The sequence below is a fragment of the Lissotriton vulgaris genome, chromosome 2_1, assembly GCF_964263255.1.
Source record: "Lissotriton vulgaris chromosome 2_1, aLisVul1.2, whole genome shotgun sequence".
NCBI classification, from domain to species: Eukaryota; Metazoa; Chordata; class Amphibia; order Caudata; family Salamandridae; genus Lissotriton; species Lissotriton vulgaris.
Genome location: NC_141687.1, coordinates 763,922,089 through 763,946,682, shown reverse-complemented (window position 1 = coordinate 763,946,682; position 24,594 = coordinate 763,922,089). Strand labels below are relative to the sequence as shown.

At 47.8% G+C, this 24,594-nt stretch overlaps 1 protein-coding gene across 1 annotated transcript in view; it reads right to left on the bottom strand.

Moving 5' to 3' along the window:
- The window catches only part of PPIG (peptidylprolyl isomerase G), a 411,062-nt gene that overhangs the window by 344,061 nt on the left and 42,407 nt on the right, over positions 1-24,594 (bottom strand). The window lies entirely within an intron of this gene.

The following is a 24,594-nucleotide window of genomic DNA, read 5'->3' as shown; positions in this document are numbered from 1 at the left end:
GTTACCACATCAGGGACCTTCCACTACTCAGAAGAAGCCACATCTATACGGTTAGTAGGCATCCTACGTAACGACTACATTGACTAGACATGTATACTGACCCTAGCCCTCGCTGTTCGTGAACACCAACCCTGACCATAACCATGGTGTGATCAAGCAAACCGCTCAAAACACTTTTGTGGGCAGTACCCTGCCAGTTACCCTAGATCAGAGACATCCTGTATTGAATTGGAGCCAAACGCCCGAAACTGGTGAGATATAATGCTCATGTCTGTCATGGACAATTGAAGGAGAAGTCTGCAGAAGCAGAGAATTTAGATTTCTGCTCAAACTAAAGGCCCAGAACAAACATGCTGCTCGCATTTAAATGGTGGTCAGGAGATAAAGGGGCAGAGTCCTTCGGGCAGCTGAGCTAGCTAACGGGGGGTGCAGCAGCAAAGTAACGAGGTGGGCCCGTGAATAAGGAATGTTCTTGTGGAGCTGTTGCAGAAGACCACATTGGAGTGTTGCAGCCATGGGAGGTCTGCAGCCACGTAAGCCATCTCCGACCAGAAACGGAGGTTGCTGGGGGAATGGGAATACGACCCCGCTGCCTAAGGAATCTGAACCAATGGTGTGGCACAGGAAGCAACTAGTGGCATTGGGATAACATTGGGAAAGGGCTGTTATGGGAGCTAGAGCAAGGACTGGGCCCTGTAAGGTGAATGAGCTCAAGCTGAATGTTCGTATGTGGCCCCCAGCCAAAAATGCTAATGAAAACAAAGTGCTGATAACCTTCCCTCCCACCCTACATCTCTAAAGTGCACAGCAGGAACTCTGCGGTTGGCATTTAAATAAGTGAGGCCCAGTTATTGCTAGCAATAAAAAAAGGATACCTGTGTGGGGAATCTGGACCCCAAGTAGGTTTGCTAAACACTGTGTTGGCATACGTTTGACACCACCGCGGAAACAGGGCAAAGCAAAAACTGCAAAGTACCAGGGCCCAAGCCACCTTCAAAGAGAGTCAAGAAGCAGCGTCATCTGCGCACATTCCTTAGGCAATCAGACCGCTCAACCCTTCCTGAACTTGGGAAGATTTCTCTGCCTGGTAATCAGGGCTTTAAGTAGGGCGGGTCTCACCGGGTCCGTGCAACAACAATTTTTGAAAGAGGGCCGCGAAACGGGTCTCTATCGGGCTCTTTTTTTCTGGACTGCAGTGGCAGCAAGCACATCAGTGTGCGAGTGCCCACACTGCTCACTTCTCAGTACTGGAGAAGTTAAGGCATGACGGCATGCCAGGTGAGCGTTGTAGGGGAAGTAAGCCTAGCCTTGCATACAGCACTGTAGCGAGCGAGCGCAGCGAGCGTGCCCGAACCCCAAAAGGGGGGTTTGTAGGGATTACCCCCCCCCCCCCAAGAAAATTTTGAAAAGAAAGAAGAAAAATTGTGCATTTTCAAGCAAATTTGAGAAAGCAGAAAGGTTAATAAAGCAATTGTGAAAGTGCAGTTATTACATTAATAGATGGCATAACATAGGTAGCTGCTTATTCAGTATAACCACAGAGCTTCATACATTTCGTCCTATTACGCTCAGGTGCTGAATTCAGACTATAAGACTTTCATGAAAATCTCAGCTCTAAGAGTAGAAGAAGTTGCACAGCAGTTGGGAAACAGCCTTCACAAAGCATTAGGAAAATTAGAGGCAATTACTTGAAAGCAAACTGAAAGCAATGCATCAAGTAGTAACTTAAAGCAATGCATCCAGCAAAACAGTGCATGCAGTCAACCATACAAAAGTAAACTAAGCAAGTGTGAACCTGTGAACCTTCACTTTGAAAGCAGGGTGCTAGTCAACAGGCCAGTCACATACATATATAGAGCTTCATACATTCTGTCCTATTACGCTCAGGTGCTGAATTCAGACTATAAGACTTTCATGAAAATCTCAGATCAACAATATTCACACCTAAGGTGGGAGCAAACGAGGCACTCCAGACTTTTCTGGCAAAGAAACACATTTTAAATTACTGTAGGACTGGTATATACATCTGGCGAAACTCCACAAATAATACCCTAGTGCTAGTGCTCCTCGCTGCGCTGGCGAGATTGTGATAAGTTAACATAGGTGATATACTTCATATGTCGTGGCCTTGTCCCAAAAATACGGGCCCCTCGTTGTGCTTGCTTTCCTGCCCCCTGTTCCCTCGTTCTGCTTGCTTTCCTGCCCCCTGTTCCCTCGTTGTGCTTGCTTTCCTGCCCCCTGTTCCCTCGTTGTGCTTGCTTTCCTGCCCCCTGTTCCCTGTGTGTGGCTCTCTGTGTGTTTGGGGGTCTGTGTGTGGGGCTCTGCGTGTGTGTGTGGGTGGCTCTGTGGTTGTGTGGGTGGCTCTGTGTGTGTGTAGGTGGCTCTGTGTGTGTGTAGGTGGCTCTGTGTATGGGTGGGTGGCTGTATGTGGGTGGCCGCTATGTGCAGAAAAACACTTGCGAGGGCAAAATGAGGGTACAGTGTCTGCCCTTAAAGTCCAGTGAGCTCTGCACTGTCTTTCAATCAACACACCCTACCCAACAGCGGTCAATTAACCAATCCAGAGAAGAGTGGGAGCACGGAGGACCACACAAGACACGATGAAAGGCTGACCCAACAGCTGCCGATGGACCACACCAGAGAAAAGTGGGAGCACGGAGGACCACACAAGACACAATCAAAGGCTGACCCAACAGCTGCCGCTGGACCACACCAGAGAAGAGTGGGAGCACGGAGGACCACACAAGACACGATCAAAGGCTGACCCAACAGCTGCCGATGGACCACACCAGAGGAAAGAGGGGGGAGAGAGGGCGGTATAAGACTATCAAAAGCCAACCCAACAGTGAACGAGAAGAAACCCCAATGAAGTAATGCGATATGATTAAAAGCCAACTCAGTGACTACTGATATACAGTGTGGCAGAAAGGAACAAAGATGGCTTTACAGAAGTGTGATAATGATATTCAACTCAATTTTAAAGGGAGTGCTGATAGAGAGAAGGTAGGGGTGAGAGTGAAATGATGTTAATGAAGACAGCTCAGCATCTATCAACATTGCTGGATTATAGAGAGAAGTCAGGGCGACAAAGAGCTGCACTATGTTTCAAACCAACCTTAACTAATACAAGATCGTGCCAGAGAGCAGAGAGTGGGTGACAAAGAGATAAGACAAAAGTGGCAAAGGTTGTCCAAGGACAAGACCAATGAAGACAGAAGACTGTGAAACAAGGAGGAAGAGGAGATGAATCAGCACAGGCCACTGGGGTGCTGTGGGGCAGCCTAAGGTGTAGTATCCAAGCATCAGAGAGATGTAGCATAACAGGCCAACAAGCAAGACACCAAGTCGTACAGCCTGAGCAAGCAAATGTGTCCGACAGCCTGCGTCGTACAAACTGGCAAAGGAACTGGCCTGTCTGCAAGGTCTTTATTTTTCTGCAGGCCTCTTTTGTGGCAGGGGCGAGAACTGCAAATGTTGTTTCATGTAGTTGTTTGTAAGGCCTATCATCACCTGCCAGGAGTGCCTCCTCGTGATTGGTCAGATATATCAGTGTGAGCAGTCTGAAAAATTCACAGTAGCATAAGTAAAGGAGGGCCTATACATTGACGGAGAAATGTATAGTGGGCTGTGACGATCTTCAGGCTTCGGCTCTGTCAGCCTACACCACTGCAGTAATAGCTGCCAGGGTCCAATGGCTACCACTGCCAACGGTGCTCTGTAATGTGTGCTGCTTCAGGCTTTACAGAGCTAATACTAAACTCAATACCTCTCATTTTCCCGACCTTGGTAGTAAAAATGGCTGAGTTAGCTTTCCCTGGATTCAAATTTGAAGCACAGCTAGATCGATCTACAGCAGAGGCAAGAACCCACTGTGCTGCCTTACCGGCTCTTTGTCTGCGGCTGCCTGCTTCACTGAAAATATTCACATTTTTTGGCTTATATTAGGCTGAGCTCACTTTTGAATGTGTTACGTTTATTTGGACACAATTTTTAAAACAAAACATGTACATGATTTCCACATGTAAATAATGTGTGTAAATGTTGAATTTATGCAGCATTAAATCTAAGGGACGCTCACGAGGAACTGATCGCTCATTGTGTACGTGCTGGTCGAGCAGCTGTGTTGACGGTGCTCGGGTATCTGTCGTCAGCAGGCTGTTTAAAGTTGTCTCTTAACAGCTGTGTCTCTCCTGGTTTACAGAAGCCCGGTAGGTTTATTAATTTCCCGACACTGATATTGGCACCCATCCGCCCATTCACTCTACTACCGCTGCCCAGCAACATTGCTTCCTCCAGGCACTACCACCCCAAATAGACACCATGCATCCTCCCGATCGGGCTCAACTTTATGGACATCTTTCAAACCATATAGCTCGACTACTAGAAACACATGCCCAGAGGCACGCTTCGCCTCACTTAGGCGCTACATAGCGCCAACTTATACATACCATACAATTCATGCAGTGTCTGATTTTAAATGTAAATGTCAGTCAATTGGCGTGGGACTGAGGTCGAGGCCAGGTGTTTAAAAGGCTTATTACCCCTTCAGAATAGATTGAAAAGGTATGTTTTTGCAAAGGAGTATGGCCTATTAGAAGTGTACGGATGCGATGCATGCTGTTTTACCGGATTATAATTAACAAGCGCAGCCGTTTGATTATGTATGCCGAGGGATTTTAGAAAATCAAAACTGACTTACTGCCAGACGCAGGTGTGATCAGTAAATGCGAATTTGAAAACGAGATGTGGGAGTGATGAAACTCGAGTGAGTGGCTTTCATTTCGAGAACATATACTCTAAGACGCCCGTGTTCAAGGGACAGACTACTCACCCAGACAGGCAGCGACGGAGAACACACCAGGACTGGAACACACTGACACTCCCACGACACCGGGACCTGCTTGCTTCTCCTCCTGGCTCCTGCCCGGGGTCGCGCCACTCTGCCCCGCCCACCCATGTGCGGCATTCAATAATGGATGTTGCACGGTGGGCCAGCCAATCCTGGCGATGCATGCAGCGCCAGGATTGGCTAGGGTGGCACATGGACTGCTCGCCCTGGGCAGCCATTCAAACCCGGCCCGGCTGAAGCCGTACCTCCAGCCCCTTCTCTATGCCTAAGGGCATCGGCGAATGCGCGGGCAAGTCTCAGCCCGGGGGTATCATGCGCACAGTGCTGGCCTGCTGCAGCTGCTGTCCCTCAAGCAGCTGCAGCAGACCAGTAGCCCCGCCTCCACCCCCTCCAACCGCACCATACCATTGACGTCACGTCATATGATCCCGCGCTGCGCTGTTGAAGAGAATAATATTACGAGAATATTACTGAACTAGTGTAGTGCACGGTGCGTCCAGGGCTTAGTGGGGCTACGCCCCAATGGACGCACCGCGCCTGACTCTAGGACACCACCGCATCGCTCAGGGGGGCACCACCGCATCACTCGGGGGGCACCACCGCATCACTCGGGGGGCACCACCGCATCACTCGGGGGGCACCACCGCATCACTCGGGGGGCACCACCGCATCACTCGGGGGGCACCACCGCATCACTAGGGGACACCACGGCATCACTAGGGGACACCACGGCATCACTAGGGGACACCACCACATCACTCGGGGACACCACGCATCACTCGGTGACACCACATCACTCCAATACACCACCACATCACTCTAATGCGCCACCACATCACTCAGCCCAACCACATCATCACTCAGCACCACAATATCACTGTCCTTGCTTGCTACCAACAAGCTTGCCATAGCCAATAGGAGCATTAGAAAAGTGTAAGCTATTGGCTTTGTGAATAACAATGCTATTAATTTAGATATTTTCAAAGCCAACACATATAAAAAAAATGTCATTACAATACCAATAGCTCACACTTTCCTAATGCAAGACCTATTGCATTGCAAATGCTTGTTTTAAGATTGCATGCAATCTTGGAATTCAGAAACTGTAAAAGTGAACAATATTATTAGCATGTGAGATGGTGCAATATTAGGTACTTTTGATAAGTAGTAGAATCAGAACAAATTCTATTCCCTGGAAAGCTAGAGCTAAACCACTACGTTGGCAAAAACAGTTGATCTCACCAATGGCTGGAAGCATAATGCAATAGCTGGCTGCATATGTAGGGAAAAGTTGAAAACGTTTAAACTGTGGTCACTTGCAAAAGTGACCTCATGAACATAGCTAAGTGAGAAAATATGTGGGATAAATGCAGACATCGTAAAGGAGATTCAGCATATGCTAGAGAGGATGTCTTTTGATGGTCATCCTTATAGTTTGATTCAGAGTATTAATTACAAAAGAGTAGTGGTATCCATTTGGTATGTTCACAAGATGTGAGTAAGGAAAGGTTCCAGAGCAGTGTAAATGAATTGTCTGTATTCCTGTGGCTGGAGGATAGGGACCAAGACAACGAAGTGAGTAGGAAGTAGGGTTAATTTTAGCCATTCTGTCAAGTTGGTTTGCAAGGTGCTGCTAAATAGTTTCTTCCTGAGGACTTCTGTTTTGGTACATTGCAAGGGCAAGGATTGGGTCTGCACATTCTGTTGAAGCTTAGGAGGTTTCTAAGCCTGGTCTGCCTTTTGTCTATCCCTAAACTGCTGCTTCAGAAATGTTAATTGCAGTCAGGTACTCACACTTCACTGTGCCTATAATGTTAATGCTGTTCCATCCTGTTGCTGGAGAAAACACATTTTTTGTATGACAAACAGAAAGAACACACGCACGAAAGAACACAAAATTGGTGGCAATAAACAGTTCAGGAAAGACCAAAACTTAATATTTAGCAGTTAACCATCAGTGGTACCTGTTGGAATTCAAGAGACATACACTTACTGTAGTTGAGGTGAAGAATGCCGTTTCATTAGTTTTTATATGTTTGGGGGTGGCAGAGCCTAGGCAAAGTTGAGGCCAAGCCTTCACAGCAGCGTTTCATTAATGTAAAAAATAACCTATGCTTGCGATCTTCTCGGGTGGCAGAAGGGATGCTCCTTTGAGTATAAAGAAATTGGGAGCGAGGCCTGTGATTAGAGTTTCGAGCACAGTGGAAGACACAGTGAGGTAAGGATGGAGAGTGGAGAAAGGAAAGAGGGATGGAGGGAGAGATAGAGGGAGAGAGAAAGAGGGTAGGGTGTAAGAGACAGGACTAAAAAGAGGGAGTGAGCATACATGGAGGCAGACAGGAGGGACGGGAGGAATGAGGACAAAAGAAAGAAAGACAGATTTCAAAAGAAGGGGCAGCCAGGCTGTAGCAAAAATGGGGCATCAGTTAGTGTAAGAAACTTCTGAAGGCAGTTGGCGAAAAGAAGACAAAATAGTCAATGACGTGGACGATCGATGGTTTGTTATTCACCACTTGCCTTTTCCTCTACTGCTCATCTTGATCGCCTTCACCACGTTCCAGACTTACTTATGGCTAAACTGCTTCACATGTCCCAGTGCAATGCTTCCTCATAAGAAACCTCTCTACCAGCAGAGGTACTCACTCACCTGGCGGCCAGGGGCACTGCCTCTCTGCAGTTGAGCAGAGAGCCCTCGTCACTGCTGACCTCCCCAGTCCATGTAGCACCTGGTTATTCACAGCATGGCCCTCACTCCTGCGTCTCCTCACCCCAGGCTGCTGGCTTCTAATGATTGTAGGTATCGAGTGCCCAAGGATCCAATGCTGGCACCTTATTGACCACAATGCAACTGTGGGTACCATAAGCACGTCTCTGGCCTCGGAGGGTACCTCCGCCCAAGCAAGCCAAACAGATACAGTATCCGTAACACACTAAACTTGGAAAAACAACAGGTCCAGTCACCAAAGAAGACAAAGCTTTGTGATGTCCTCCTACGGTTAACCAAGAATTACTGTATACAGGTCTATAGGAATGTGAACTGTATCTAGGCATGTAAGAAGCCAAAACTAAATTATCTATGGTTAATTACAGAGTTTCTAATTTCAGTGAGCTGGTGGCCTCAGAATACCATTGTCACCTTCTACTACCGCATACATATATGCATACAATAAATACTAGCCAGAACCATGTCTACCAGTGAAATTAAGCCAATAAGTGCACAATACAGTTACAAATGGGCATTTGCTTTCCATAGTGCCTTTGCCAATCTCGTAGGAGACGGACTAAAGCTACTCATTTCCTTCCCCATCTCTCCCACAGCTTGCCTGCTTCTTTCCCTTATGACTGACAAACTCACCAACCCTCCCAGCCCCTGTTCGGCCCTTCCAGCTACTGCTGCGGATTCCACCGTCACCATGCCGATGAAGCCATGAGCTCCACAGGCCTTTGTGATGTCACTGCTCCACCTCACAGCAGGCAGGTGGCTAACACTTTTCCATTCCTTCAAATGCCATGCTCTGATCTCCCAAAGACTGATACTTTCAGGCAGACATGCATGGCTTAGAACCCACCATGACAGGGAATACGAGAGAGGATCTTGAAAGCTTTCCACCGAAGAATAGCTTCTAGGCTCAGACAGCAAGTGAGAAGGGTGCCCGTTAATTCAAAGGAATTACCCACTGGGTAGAATTGGAATTACAAGCAACACATTCCTGTTCCATGAAAGCTGTTTCACTGATATTCATAAGCAATCAAGATAATAGTACATGCACAGCCATTAAGGGAGATGAAAAGACCATAACGCAAACTAAGGCTAATCAAAAAAGCTTTAGCAACTTTAAGGACAAGCGATCTGAAAAGGGTGGCTTGAACCACTTCAGCGTTAGCGATAGGTAACAGTTTGCCAATGTGTGGTGTGGAGCGATGAAAATGAACATTCAGTCTCCTCTCCCCTCATTCTATGGGAGGCACATAAGCCACTGCATCGACAAAAGAGAGGGGGGGACCAAGGAGCCTTTTTAAGGTCCAGTGTCCAAGCTCTTTAATTATAAATGTATACCGAAAAAGGGACACTGTTCCTAATGCAAGGTGCAAAAGTCCCCCATGCAACAAGGTGCAAAAAGACACCCATTTAAAAACAGGGAATGAAAAGGGAGAAGGAACAGAAATCCTAGGTAACAGCCCCCACCAGTGATAGGAAAACCAAATTGTTGTCCTCTGTTGCCCTCACACACCCCGAAAGGTGTCATGCTTCATCATCGGGCAGTTGCTCCTCGTAGGAGCCGGTGCTGCAATTCCCTACGGGTCCCCCGAATGGTCTCTTTATCGGAGATCTTTTCATAGGACTGCCGGTTTGGTGCATGTGGATGTGGGGGATAAGTTTATAGTGTATAATTGAGGGTAGTAAAGTGACGTGCAGATACTTGCACGTCACTTTACTACCGTCAATTATAGAGTTGAGTGTCATCGACGTACATGTGAAAGTGTACATTGGATGCTTGTAGCAAGGTGGTTCCCATGTTTCACAGTGTCGAATGCTGAAGAGAGATCAAGAAGGATGAGGAGGCAGGTATCATTTTGATCTAAAACTTGGAGGGCGTCGTCAATTATGTGAGTCATAGCAGTTTCGGTACTGTGCCCTGCTCGGAAGCCTGATTGACGAGGGTTGAGGAGATCATACTGCTCTATGTGCTTTGTCAATTGTAGTTGAACGCATTTTTCCAACAGTTTGGCGAGAGTGGGAATGTTGGTGATAGGACGGTAGTTGTTTAGATCAGTGGGTCGGCTGTTGGTTTCTTTAGTAAAGGTGTAACTTGTCCAACTTTGAGGGAGTCAGGGATTGTTCCTTGTTGGAGTGAGCTATTGATAATTTTAGTCCAGAGTGGGAGGAGCAAAGGGGTGAAGTCTTTTACAGCGTTAGCAGGCAGAGGGTCATTGAGGTGATTGGATGGTTTCAGAAGGTACTCGCGCTTTGCATCGCGCTATGCGCCTAAATACCGCGCTATCATTTTTAAAGCAACCCTTATAACTATTTGTGTTCTTCTTAGTTGTATTTGGCCCTGATTTTAATAGGACTTATTGTAACCCCCTCACCTGCACTCTAATCGGCTCCTTCACCTCTGTTTTGGCGGGTCCGGTTTCTGGGGTGGGATTGGCTTTGGGCGCCATCTTGGAGTGGTGTTCACTCTGGGTGGGTGTTGCTGACTAGCGGTGTAGCGCTCCGGCTGAGTGGAGGGACGCCTATTTAAAGCTCCCTCCAACGCGCAGCGGTTACGCGCAGTGGGCGTGCCTTCGTTGTGCCAGAGTCCTGCCAGAGTCCTGCCAGAGTCCTGCCAGAGTCCTGCCAGAGTCCTGCCAGAGTCCTGCCCGTCTGCGCCCGTCCGCACTAAGGAGGCGCAGCTCGCGGCAGAACTCTGGACCTGGCCATCATGACTTTTTCTTTGAGAACTTATAGTAGGGCCGATCTACTGGCCCTTCGGGACTGATGTACACATTGCGAGTTTTCGCCTGTAGTCCCATTTTGTGGCCCATATCATTGTAGGTTTGGTGCTTGGTCATTGGAACCCCCCTCTCTTATACGCTCCTTGGGGCCTGTTATAAAGAGGGTAGGACAACGGGACCTGAGTATCTGGAGCTTAAACGTCAGATCAGTGGTAAAGCACCATCAGGAGGTTTATGACCTTCTCATTGATGGTTCGCCGGATGTGCTTTTTCTGACGGAAACGTGGCTCCAGGACTCTGACTCCTCGATAATTAACCTAGCCTTTCCCCCAGAGTATGCTATTTTTACTTTAAATTGGACGACTAGAGGTGGAGGCATTGCGATGGCCACCAAAAGATGTTATCCCTGCGAGTGGAAAGCCGCTGAACTTTTGGGGTGTGAGGGCGCCTTATTTAAAATAGCGTTTAGTCACCAGTTTACCTTCTCTGGTTTATTAATTTACCGGCCTCCGGCCTGTGACTCTGTTTTTAGGGCTGCTCTTCCTGAGTACATTAGTACAGAGGCACTAGGATGCGCAAATTTTAATGTTGTGGGAGATCTTAATCTCCATTTGGACTGCCCTTCTTTACCCTCTATTAGGAGCTTTCTGGCGGATCTTGAGGCTCTACAGCTCTCGCAGCTGATTACTTTCCCCACACATAGAGGTGGTCATACTCTTGACCCGTTCTTCACAAATCTAGAAGGATTCAGAGTTCTTGGTTCCTCCCAGTTGGTCTGGACAGACCACATGCTGGTGAAAACGGCATGCTCTTTGTCTGACTCTCCTTTTCTATCTCAGGACAGACTTGTTCTTAAACGACACTGGAACAAATTAAGACTGGAGGATTTTTACCATCTGCTCGAGGAGGTTCCTTTAGGTCCGTTCACCGAGGTCGATTGTGGATACGACTCCTTCTGTGAGTGGATATCTGGTGCCCTCGATTCTCTGATTCCTATGTGTTGGTCCAAGTGTCATCGGAAGGAGCCGAGTCCTTGGTATGACACTTCCTTGGCATCTCTTAAGAGGGCCTGTAGACAGGCCGTAAGATTATGGAGGAAGTCGTACGACCCAGATCTTAAGATATGTTATCTGACCAAGGTCAAGATCTACCACAGGGCAGTGTGTCAAACTCGCGCTTCCTTTTATGCTTAACAGTTTCCGAATTCTGCCAACCCATTGAAACTTATTTTTAAAGTATTAAAGGACCTGTTGGCAAAGAGAGCAACTGCAGTGGAAATATGCTCGGACTCACATTGTGAGGGTTTGGCCTCTTTCTTCCATGAAAAAGTGCAAGCCATCTATTGCACTTTTCCAACGGGTTCCCTGATGCTAGAGCAGGTTAGTCGCACCTTAAGTGAGGGGGAATGTCTTTCTATCTTACCCCCCTTATCTTTGGAGGTGTTTGACTCTCTCAGCGCCAAAATCAAGTCTGGTTCTCCGGCAGACCCACTGAAACCGGCCCAACTCAAGACCCTGGCGCTGGTTTGCCGCACCCCGGTGCTGTCCTTGATCAACCTGTCCCTCTCTTCTGGAGTGGTTCCCGTCAGATGGAAGCAGGCAGTAGTCACGCCAATTCTGAAGAAGGCGACCCTTGACCCCCTTAAACCTGAAAGCTACTGCCCTATCTCCCTTCTCCCTTGGGCCACGAAAATAGCGGAGGCCCATGTGAATGCCACTCTTACAGACCATCTTGCTAGGTTTAACATTCTCGACCCTACCCAGAACGGGTTCCGTGCGGGTCACAGCACAGAGACGGCCCTTCTCTCGATGGTCGAGCATCTGCGTTCCGTGCTGGATTCCGGTCGGACGGCGGCACTATTATTAGATCTCAGTGCTGCCTTCGACACGGTCTCGCACGGGATTCTGATTCGGCGTCTTGAGGAGGTGGGCGTTTCTGGCTCCGCCTTGCACTGGTTTCAATCCTTCCTTACGGATAGGTCATTCCAGGTGGCGATCCCGCCCGGTAAGTCGTCATCCTACCCATTAGACCAGGGAGTCCCACAGGGGTCATCACTGAGTCCCACCCTTTTCAATCTGTATGTGAGACCGTTGGCTGCGGTCGTCAAGCGGTGGGGCCTGACCATGGTCTCTTACGCAGATGACACGCAGCTGGCGGTCACACTGAGTGGGGACTCAGACCTGGAGGCTCCCAGGTTCTGTGATGATCTGCGGGAAGTGGCTAACTGGATGAATTCCAACTGTCTCCAGTTAAACACCAAGAAGACGGAGATTATGGTGGTTGGTAAACAGGTGGCTTTGTGGGGTGACAAATCGTGGCCTTCGGAGTTGGGTGTTACTCCCCTCCCAGCGGCAGAGATAAAAAACCTGGGGGTGTGGCTTGATCCTTCTCTGAGTTTCATTTGTCATACCAAGAAGGTGGCGGCTTCTTGCTATGGCATCATCAGAGGACTTCGACCCATCCTCAAATTCTTTGATGCACCCACAAGACAGCTGGTGGTCCAAGCATCAGTGCTGTCCAGGCTGGACTATGCCAGCTCCCTACTGGCGGGGGTTAACCAGTCAGAATTTCTGCGGCTCCAGCGGGTTCAAAACGCTGCGGCCCGACTGGTGACAGGTCTGCCTAGGCGGTGCTCGGTGTCCAATGCCCTGGGCTCTCTCCACTGGCTCCCTGTGCAGCAGAGGATTAGATTCAAGGTTCTCTGCTTTGCATTTAAAATCCTCAAGGGTACTTCCCCACAAATCTTGGAGAAACTGCTGATCCCCTATGTCCCCTCTCGCACTCTTAGATCGCTAGGCCAGAACTTAGCAGTGGTCCCGCGTTTTAAGTTGAGCAGGATTGGTGGCTGCTCCTTTCGAGTCCTGGCAGCGAGCTGGTGGAATTCTCTTCCTCCACAACTCCGGGCCATCGATGAGCTCCTTCAGTTTAGACGGGCTATCAAGACCTTTTTATTTGTTTAGCCCATCTGTTGTGTCTCTTCTCCTTCCTGCCCGCTTTTAATGTTGTGTTGGGTTTACCTTCTCAAAGCGCCAGGACGTCCCTTTGCTGGGGCAGCTGTGCGCGGTACAAATAAAAATAACATAACATAACATAACATAACATAACAGGGTGCTGAGTAGTTTGTCAATTTCTTCTTCAGAGTAAGTGTCAAAGGATGACCATGTCGCATTGTTTTTTGGATCATTGGGTGTTATGCAGTGGGGTTTGGAGTAAAGGCTTGCGTCAATAAGGAGATCGCTCCTTATGTTGTCAGTTTTTTGGTTAAAAAAAGCAGAGAAATCTTCACAGGAAGGTGCATTACCCATGGTGTCGACTGCTTGGGGTTGATCCTTGGATTGTGATCGGATTAGCTCGAACAGTTTTCTTGGACGATTTTTTGCTTGGTCGAGCTGGAGTCTGAAGAAGTCTGATTTTGAGCGTTTTCTTTTCCTGAAGTACTCGTTTCTCTTTTTCTTCAGAGTTTTTAGGTGCATAGCCGAGGGAACAGATCTCCAAGTGCGCTCTGCCATTCGCATGGCCCTTCTGTCTTCATTGAGACTCCCGGCGTACCAAGGGTTGGAGATCTTGGTGGAGACTCTTTTCAGTTGCATTGGTGCAGCCTCGTTGATTATTGAGGTCATAGCGTTGAGATAGTGGTCAGTTAAGCACTGAACGTTAGTAACGCCGGTAGGGGGAAGTAGGAGATAGCAGCTGTTAGGGGGTAGAGAGTTTGGATTGAGTTTCTTCAAGTCTGTTTTCCAGACTTTGGGTTTGGAGATTTGGACCGGGATACGTTTAACTTTTTCATTGATAAAGAATGTGACAATATGGTGATCTGACCAGTCACAGGGTTGGATTGAATCAAGTTGAGTAGTGCCTTCTTTGGAGATAAGGTTGATGCGCCGGCCTGTATAGTTTGGATATGATGTGTGCATGATTGGGTGAAGTTAACAGTAGTTGCAGTGAGTGTAGAGTAGGGGGTTCATCAGGAAAAGAGGGGTATAGCACCCAGGCAGCAGCTCGTACTCTATGGTATAGGAAGTGGAAGAGTAGCGTTTGGTTACTTATGTACGATAAGTCATCATGTGTAATAAATGTGCCATTCGGATATAGGTCCCCCAGCGTTGTTCCAATAGAGCCATATTGTTCTTTTCCATTGTGACCGACAATCTAGAGTGAGAGGCTAATGGGAGGCTTGGAGCATAAATAGGGTTCTTGTGTGCCAGTTGACTAAGCCGCTCCCATGCTTGGGACGTGGTGCGTACAGTGTTTATCTACTGCAATTGTGAGGTGAGGCCTGGTATGTGACATGATACTGGTCAGTGGTATAGGATTAGCGTCACCTTCTTCAACTGCTAGGTGTGGTAAGTACAACACTGGGTGGTGCCAGTAGTACGCGAAATGTGCCTGTGCGCACAGATAGTAGAGATATACATCAGGTACTGTGAAGCCACCTGCACTATAAGGGAGGGTGAGTGTACAAAGACTTGTCCTAGCTTGCTTCCCTGCCCAAATTAATTTTACAAAACCCGCACAAATTCTGGCAAAGACTGACGCAGGGTGAGGAATAGGTATGTTGACGAATAAATATAATAACTTTGGAAGTATCACCATTTTCAGCAATGAGATCCGATCAGCAAGGTAAAGAGGGAGTGCTATCCACCTCTTTATCTGCGCTTCTATGCGGTCAATTGCTGTCCCATAGTTTTGTCTGATTACTAGTTCTGCGTCCCTGTGTACCCTAATCCCTAAATATTTAATTGGGTCATCTTGCCATATAAGAGGGAAGTCTAGCTGTCGAGCTTTGGTGCTGTCAGTTAAGGGAATCACGGCGGATTTACTCCAGTTTATATGTAAACCTGACTGCCTACTAAATTTCACGTACTCACGGAGCACAGGGGAGAGGTTATTCTCAGGGTCCCGGATGTGTAGGACCATGTCGTCAGCATACTGTGATATACTAATGGGTCGTAGCTGGAATCTAAGCGCAGTATGGGCGTATTTTTGGCGTATTTTACAGGCTAGGGGTTCTAGCGCTATCGAGAAGAGGAGAGAGCGGACAGCCCTGCCACGTGCCACGCTGGATAGGCACCGAGTCTGATATGTACCCATTCACTTTAATGCGGGCTGTGGGATTCGTGTGTAGGAGGCTGATCCATGTTAACATTTGCAGGGGGAGACCGATTCGTCGTAAGTTTGCAAACATGTAAAGCCACTTCACCGGCTTTGGCCGCGTCTAAAAGTACCGCCACAGCTTGAAGGTCTGGATTTAGTTGGTGCAATAAGGCACAGATCGTGCGCAAATTATGTGCGGTGGACCTGTCAGGGATGAAGCCCGATTGGTCGGGCAGAATAATCGTGGACATAAGTGGCTGCAATCTCGTGGCGATCATTTTTGCTAATATTTTAACATCCGTGTTGATTAATGATAAGGGCCGGTATGACTCTGCCTTAGATGGATTTTTATCAGGTTTTAGAATCGCTACTGTGAGTGCCTCTCAATGTTTGTGGGAGAGTGCCATTATTGTGGGCCTCATCATACATTTCGAGGAGATGGTGGATTATATCTTCTGCGTAGGCCTTATAAAATTCTCCAGTAAACCTGTCGGGTCCTGGCGCCTTCCCGTTTGGTAAGGCTTTAATGGCCGTAAGCATTTCCTCCTCCGTTATCGGCATTGCCAGGTATTCGCGATGAGCATCTGAGAGCCACACTAGCGCTATGTCCTCAATATAATGTAAAATTTCAGGGTCCGTGGCTGTGTGTTGTGTAGTGTAGAAGTCACCATATGTTTTAACAAACGTAGCGAATGCCAGGGGTGTCATAATGTATTTGTCCCTCATCATCCTCTATCTGTGTAACCATATGGTTTCTGTGTTCTGTCCGTATTTTCTGCGCCAAAATGCGACCCGGGCGTCCACCCTCAACCAGTCTGCACGCCCTGTGGAGCCTAGATGTGTACCTTATTTCCTCCTCCTCTAGGTCGTTATATCGTGTAACCTCCTCCCGTATTGCCCCCAATGTCGCTGCATCATGTGTGGATTCATAATCTGCATCTAACATTCGGATGTCCTTCTCACAATTCTGCAGTTGCGTCCTTATGTCTTTCAATATTCCTGCAGTAGTCCAATACAGACCCCTGGTATTGTCGCTTTGAAGGCCTCCCAGAGAGTACCTGCGCTATCCACAGATTGATTGTTATTAGCAAAAAAGTCCTTTATGGCAATATGTAGTGCTTCCTTGTACAGAGGGTCTAGCAGCGCCGCAGCATTAAAGCGCCACATAAAGGGAGGCGGCATATATGTTGGGATAACTAATGTTAAAGTAACTGGCTATGGTCTGATAGCGTTTTAGAGAGGTGCAGCACATCAGTAGCCCAGGTGGACGCACGGTCCGTCAATAACCAATAATCAAGCCTCGACCAGCTGTTATGTGCTGTGGATGAGTGTGTGCTTTCTTGTAGGGTGGGGTGCCGTTCCCTCCAGACATCGTGAAGGCTAAACTCATCAATGCCGGTGAGAAGGGCTTCCGCAGCGCGCTTGTGGTGTTCAACAGTATCATGGGAACGGTCCAGCGTGGAGTTTAGGGCAACATTCAAGTCTCCCCCCCCCCCCAGATCCACTCTACTGGTGGGAGGTCCCGTAATTTAGTCAGAGACATGTAAAAATCTGGCTCATCCACATTAGGTCCATAAGCAGTAATGACGCCCACTCTGGTACCTCGTAGCATGCCTGTGATGATAATGAACCTGCCCTGCGGGTCCGTTTCCGTATGATCCAGCCGAAACTGAACCCCTCTACGTATAAGGATCGATACCCCCCGGGCATAGGAGGAGTATGTGGCCGATATTGAATGTTCCTAAGAGGGAAGGGGTCCGAGTGAAAATTAAATAATTCTTACAATTTAAATCAAATTAGGAGACACTTAATGAGTCTATAATGTTTTATTCACATTATAGAACAAACCTTACGGGGACGCTGGGCAGTGGAAATCCAACGAGGTATCAGAATGGGTTAGTCAAGTAAAGTTCGTCCCCAAAGAAAGATACAGCGCTCCGAGCAGACGCCGGTTGTACTTGCATTCGCAGGCGACTCCTGATTTACAAGGAGCGCCGTATCTTTCTTTGGGGACGAACTTTACTTGACTAACCCATCTGATACCTCGTTGGATTTCCACTGCCCAGCGTCCCCGGGCCAGCTTTCGAATCTTGCCATAACGCCAGTAATTACAAGCGAACTGACGTCATGGTCTTCTCGCGGAGGTTTCCATTTTGATTATTTGACAAAGCACACCGATTAAATAGGTTGCTAGTCCCCCTATCGTCCTGATGAAGACCCCGTCGCAAGGGCTCTACTGATTCCTGCATTGTGTGTGGGTCGAAACGTCGACAACTTTCTTCCTTGCTCCAGCCCCCTACCCACAATTGCTACATTCAATGTATTACTGTGGGGCATGTGCTTGTTGAAATAATGCTTTCGGATCTATGACCGTTTTGTACATTCCTAATTGAATTTCAAATGTATGAGATACACATCTGATTTTAATGTCACTCCTCCCTCCTTTCACTACCCTCACTGTGTCATTTCCTCCTCATTTTCAGGGGCACTACTCAACCTTTTCAAGCAATTAATGTTGGATACTATAGCCTGGTTTGTTCTATAATGTGAATAAAACATTATAGACTCATTAAGTGTCTCCTAATTTGATTTAAATTGTAAGAATTATTTAATTTTCACTGGGACCCCTTCCCTCTTAGCATCATTATGACCCAGGTCCCAGTGACTTGTTCTGGGTAAACCCCCTTCTTGATACCCGATATTGAATGTTCGGCCCATCTGTATCCCAGTGTCTTAGCTTTACTAGGGAGCAAGTGTGTTTCCTGTAGAAGCGCTAGGTCTATAGCGTGCCTGTCTAAATATGCAAGGACCTGACTGATTTTCTTGGTACTGTTGAGGCCCCTAGCATTCCGTGTCATCAACTTCAAGGGTTTACCCATCGCCACCAAATATCCTCAATACGACATACAGATACCATGTGCATTTCAAATGTTTACATAATCTTTTGGATCCACAAGCAGTAAAATAATAACAGTGTGCAGTGACTGTTCCAACCTCAACAAAACCCCAACCGCCACCCCCGACCCACTTTGCCATCCCAAACATTACAAAGCCTAATCCCAAGAACTTCTGCCCAAAACTAAGAAACACGTGAGTACCCACATAATCACAGTCTTTCCGTACATGGGTTCCCCAAATAAGGGCAAACAGTGTGGAACACACAGGGGGGGGGGTTGGTAGCCGCCCGCCATAAACCCCAGCAACTGGTTGCCAGGGATCAAGCTACACTCGCAGCAGGGCGAGCAAATACTAGTAGGGTATTATAGTGTACAAGCCGGAGGGTCAATTACAGGATACTATACCGCATCATACAAGTATGTGTGCACGTCATACAATCCTCCTCCTCGCCGCCATGCTCTTGGGCACCTTATAATGGATACATAAAAACAGTGAGCGGGATATCTGCAGCTCCTCTAAAGAGTCGACCCCAATATGAGGAGATAATCACAGGTAAATCAGTCACCTATTCTGCATCCGAAGGAGGGTCCTGCTCAACCTGCTGTCCTCGTGGCGACCTATGTCGCAAGATGTGGGGGTGATTGGCCTGCAAATATTTAAGCACTTCTTGAGGGGTGTTGAAGATCACACTCTTCCCCTCCAGAGTTATCTTTAAGCGAGATCGGTAAAGCATGGCGTAGGGAACATCATTATCTCATAATTTCCGTTTGATGTCCAAGAATTTCTTCCTTGCCTCTTGGACCGGAGAGGTAAAGTCCGGGTAGATAGAAATGGTCATGCCTTCATGTGCGAGGGTGCCTAATTCTTGGGCTTTCCAGAGCGCAGCATCTCTGTCTCTATAATTCAAAAGTTTGGCAATGATAGGGCACGGTTTCGCCCTAACCGCTGGTTGTGGCGCCAGTATGCGATGCGCCCGCTCTACTATGAAGACCGGGGAGAAGATATCCTTTACAAGGATAGTGGTCAGGAGAGTTTCCACGTAGGCCTCCATGTTACCTGTGCAGGTTTGTCTCCGCAACTCCTAGAGTGCATAGGTTGCAGCGCCTAGTTCTTGCCTCCAAATCCTCCGTTTTGGCCGCCAAGCTCTGCATGATTTTATCCACTTTTTTATGTTTTAATTCAAGTTGTTGTGCAGCGTCCTCAGTGTCGGATATACGGAGCTCTGCCATGTCTATACGTTCAGTGTGTTTGTCCAATCGCTCAGACATGCGATCCACCCGATATGCTAAGGAGTTGATCTTTCCATCAATGTTAGTCAGGGTGGATTGAATAGTAGCAAACATTGCCTGAACATCCACCGCAGCCGCGTAGTGGGGGAGGATGCATCGCCCCGGGCCGGCATAGGCCGATCAGTAGGCGGTGCAGACACTTTCCGCTGATTATCAAACTGGAGTTTTGCTTGTGTTTTCTCCGGCTTACCCATGCTCATCCCTGGCAATATAGAAAGCAGTGATGGAATATGCCAACGCGCAGTACCAGGCACCTTGGCAACAAGAGCATAAGGCGACAAAGGGACCAACCTCAGAGGCAAGCACGTGGCAGGGGCCCAGCAATTATATGGCGTTGCAGCGGTTCAGCAAGTGCACCTACAGCAGGTATCGCAGCACCGCCCCACACCGTGTAGACTCACTTCGTGGCCTCTGCAGCGATCACCGCAGAGGGGGTCAGTTGGCAGGGGGTGCAGCAGTGATCTCCGTCCATCCAACGTAGCACGGCAGCTGGCAGTAGGCCGAGTAGGTAGGGAAATGGCGCGCTCGGCTCACATCACAGGATGGGGGAATCATATCGCCCGATGCCCGAACCAACTAGAATTTTATGAAGGGCAAGAAGATTTATTGTCTATTTTGTCTGATGGACAAGTAGACAATAAATCACAAAGAAGAAATTAGCTGTGGGGGCTCACAGGCAATTGAAATGCTGTCAAAAAGCCTTTGACTGGCTGGAAGCCCATGACTGGGCTCTATCTAGTCAGTGATTTGCTGGGGGAGTCTTACGCTAGACATAAGTGTTCTAGTGTGAGTTCCACACTCGTGCAGCCCACCTGCTCTTGGAACTGAGCTGCTGAACTTGAAAGGGCGGGCGCCGAGACACGTAACACTTTTGCGTCTGTCTGTCACTGATTGCTGCTGCAGGGCTCGATCGCCATATCCATTTTGATCCGTCCAGGGCAGTCCACTCATTTTTGGTGCGCTGCGTGGCACTTTCTGGAATCAGGATCGGAAAGTCGCAGTTTCTGACACAGTGAATGCTTCACCAGCAGGCGAGTCACTCTAATAATGGATTTTGCAGAAATGTATGTTAACTGTTATACGGAATGGAATGGACTGAGATCAGTGGGCGTGGGGGCAGGGTCAAATGTGCGGCATGATCATTTACAGTAAGGCGGGAACTTCTCCACTGCTATCGGCTGATCAGTGAGGCGCCTATTACAATGCAACCAGTGAAGCATTAATAATGGGTGAAAACACCACGAATGTAGTCTCACTATTTTAGAGACATTGACCTTTACTTTGTCAGTCTGCTTTTATGGATGAGGTTGCATTCGGGAGCACGGAGTTAACAATTATACTTTAACACCTGGCAGTCTTAACGATAAGGCATCCTTGCAAGATTAGGCGTGCGCTGTAAATAGAAACATTTTGTAAACTGCATCTTTTTCCCGGGGTTAACCAATAAAGCTAAATTTAAATAAAAGAAAGGCCACATAATGAAGCAGGCAATGTTATGTGTGCAGCGTATTTCACACAGCTCACTGAAACGTGGGCCACTCTCGGTGTCTCAAACATCGCAACGTCACATTTTTGCTTGGGCGTCTCTGTTCCTAAATCCCCCCCCACAGTCTTTCTTGCCTTTTCCTTATTCCATTACCTTGACCTTCCCTCTACTGCTTCTTGCTTAATCAGTGCCTCCACTTTATTTTCCAACCTTGCCACTGCAGCAGAGGAAAAGCCTCACGTCGTTATCAATTTTACAGGCTTAATCTGGCAAGAAACCGGTTATTCTTCACATTTTGGGCTCCTTCCTGTTAGCCTGTACCTCCTATTTGGTTGCATTTCTCATCTGCTGTACCTACTGTAAACCACCCCCACCATGCAAAGTGCTCTGGCAGTTTGTGCTAAATAAACAGAGCCACTGTAATGAAGCAGCAGAGAAGGTCTAAATTATGCGCAGGGTTGACTAAATTATGTGGCCACAAAAAATTAGAATTATATAGCAGAAGGCAGCACATTTTGGTTTATCGTATTTACATCTGTAAAGGTTAACTCTGTCCGTATAAATGTCTTGCCTTATTACTTTCAGATTAACACCCAAATACATCAATAGCAATGTAAAAAGGACCAGTCACTACTTGTGATGGGCTTTGTACTGTGTGGCAGGATGGGTTACACTTTTTTTTTTTAGAAACTTTTGATCTGTTTGAGCTAGAATCAACAGTTTTGTTAAAATATGCAGTTTAGGCAGCATGATTATGTGGCAAATTACGAGGAAAACGTCTTAGCTGTAGTATCTCATTTTAGAGTGATTCTGTTATAAATCACTCACATACATAGGACCTGCCACCTGTGGGGGACCATCTGTCATTTGCAACGTTGTAAAATGGCAAAAATTGCAGAACCGAGTTGAATATAAAGCAGAAAAATCAGAATTTACATTTGTAGGTCTCACAATCACGTTTTATTGACAACTGCATGTAATTATACAATATTCCCACCTTAATGTTATGCAACCGCTGTAGTGTTGCATTTTTGTTGCACAGTTATGTCAGCAGTAAAAATGAGCCCATACCAGATCCAAGGAAAAGTGACACTGCCACCTGTGCGAGTATTCGTCCTACGTAGACATAAAGGCGTGTTTTTCTTTCCCTACGTGATTTGACAAGGAGTGTTTTTCCTGTGTGCCTGCCTTTGTGCCTTCTTTATGCACGTGCCCATTTCGAAATATCCAAGCATCATCCCTTAGACCCTCAGAATGCTCAGCTTCTGGAGAAAGAAAACTGATTGCACCAGGCTTACCAATACTCGTATGTCTGCATCGGGCAACAGAATTATAGGATTTTCAAAGAAGATAACGGGCACATCTGGGTGGGCAGTGGACATTGGAAGGAGAGAGACAAGTGGCAGAGAACTCAGATTTTAAAGAAAAAGGGACTACTTCACAAATCTAAGTGAGACAAACTTGCACATCTATTGTGGAGCTGCATCTATTCATGTTTGTGGAGCTTACTCTTCTGGTGCCATTACTATACTACTACTGTGCACAAGAGAACCCTGTAGCTAATGCATGTGCTGCATATACTCCTTGTGTGGGAGAAGAATGTGGAGATTTATCAGTGAGCGCACAGCAGTATAATCACACCTCACCTGACCAGGAATGTAAAAGGAGAGATTGATTTAACTGCCCAGTACTGCCCCTTGTGTATTTGTACTTGTGGATACTGCCTCACTGAACCACAGCACACCTGCAACGCAATTTTGGCTGTCCCATGAAAAGTTCATAAGCTCCACCAAAAAGTGCAGTTATTCCCATCCACACAAACGTTTATCAGATCATGTTCACATGTGAGTATTTTTGAAGCTGGACAGCTTTGACTTGGGCCTAGGATGAAGAACACCCTTCTGTCCTACAGGTTCATATTCCGACACAGAGTGCAAACTAGCAATTGACTACATTAATTTAAGTATACTTGGCATAGACTGTCTTTAGGTACTCCTTCTCTACAATTGAAATTGTCACATTCATACTGGTTAATAATTGGCTGCAGTGCACACTGACACATCCACCCACATACTGTACAACCTGCAAGTACAACAGTTGCATTTTACGGATGCATGATCATGCACAGCATAATTGGACTTGTGCTTGAAATAATGTTGCACTGTATGCTGCACTGATTACAGTGCAGGTTCTCGCCGTTGCAGGTTCTCGCCGTGCAGACCCACCTTAGTGATTTATGGAATAGGTGGGGCAAGTAGATATCTTCCCAGGACAAGTAGATTTCTGTAAAATGTTGTCCATTGGCCAAGTAGATTTTAGACAAATTTCCACACCCCACCGGAGTCAGGTTCCAGCTGGGGCACTCATGCACAGCCACCATCAACGTTCCGTTCTTCCCACTAGCAGGAGGATGCAGGGAGATGGAGTCCCGGTGCCACAATGCAGCCCGCACCGCCCCCACCGCGGGGGCCTCGCAATCTATCCAGGCCCAGTGGCGCTCTCACGCTCCTAAACTCATCAGGTCCCAGCCTTCCCGCAGTGCAGCGAGGGCAGCCAGGGGCAGATGTCGCAACGTCCAGGCGGCACTCGCCATGCCTAGGGCTCGGAACTACAACGCCTCCACAGCTCCCGCCGCGGCCTATCCTCCACGCCCGCTGGCTTGCGTGAGGGCAGCGTGGCTAGGCACAGTGGGACAGGCACTCCTCAGCTCCCGGTGTTGGCTGAAGCGTTCTCGGCGAGGTCGTCCGATCACCCCGAAAAAGGTATCAGAGGATAGCTCAAGCTTCCCTCTCGTAGGTCGGTCAAAGTTTGTCGGCAATTGTTGTCTATAAACCCAGGATTATTGCAGGATAGGGGCTTGATCTGGAGAGCTCGCCTAAGGCGCGGCCATTTCCTAGCGTGGCTAGCTCCGCCCCCGGCTGATAGGTAGTTGGCCAGGATCCAACTCGACACTGGAGAGATCACCACAGACTCGCAACAGATAGTGGCCGCATTCGCAAACCAGTATGAAAGGGTCTTTACCCCTGTAGCCACGGCGACCCCAAGGGAAGCCACAGAATTTCTCTGAGGTACGCGTATTGCTTCACTTGCAGAGGAAGAAACCCAATCCTTAGAGACAGATTTCACATCGGAAGAAATAGTATAGGAAGCAAACAGCCTTGGAAAGCCTGTGGCCCAATGGCATCCTCAATAAACTATATTAAAAAGCAGCGACAAAATTAACGTTGCACCTACTGAACATGTACAAGGGCAGCCTGGAGGAGGGAGAGCTCCCGAGAGACCAGCGCATGGCAACAATAATGGCCATCCGCAAGCCGGGTAAGCCAGCCTACAAATACACATCTTATCGTCCCATGTCATTGCTCAACGCAGAGGCCAAAATTCTGGCTAAAGCATTGGCTAACAGGTTGACCCCTGACCTCACTAAAGTAGTATACCCAGACCAATCTGGATTCATGCCGGGTGGAAACACAGCGCTCAATCTATGACTCCTGCACAGTGTGCTGGGCCGTAGACATACTATCCAAGAAGATGCAGTC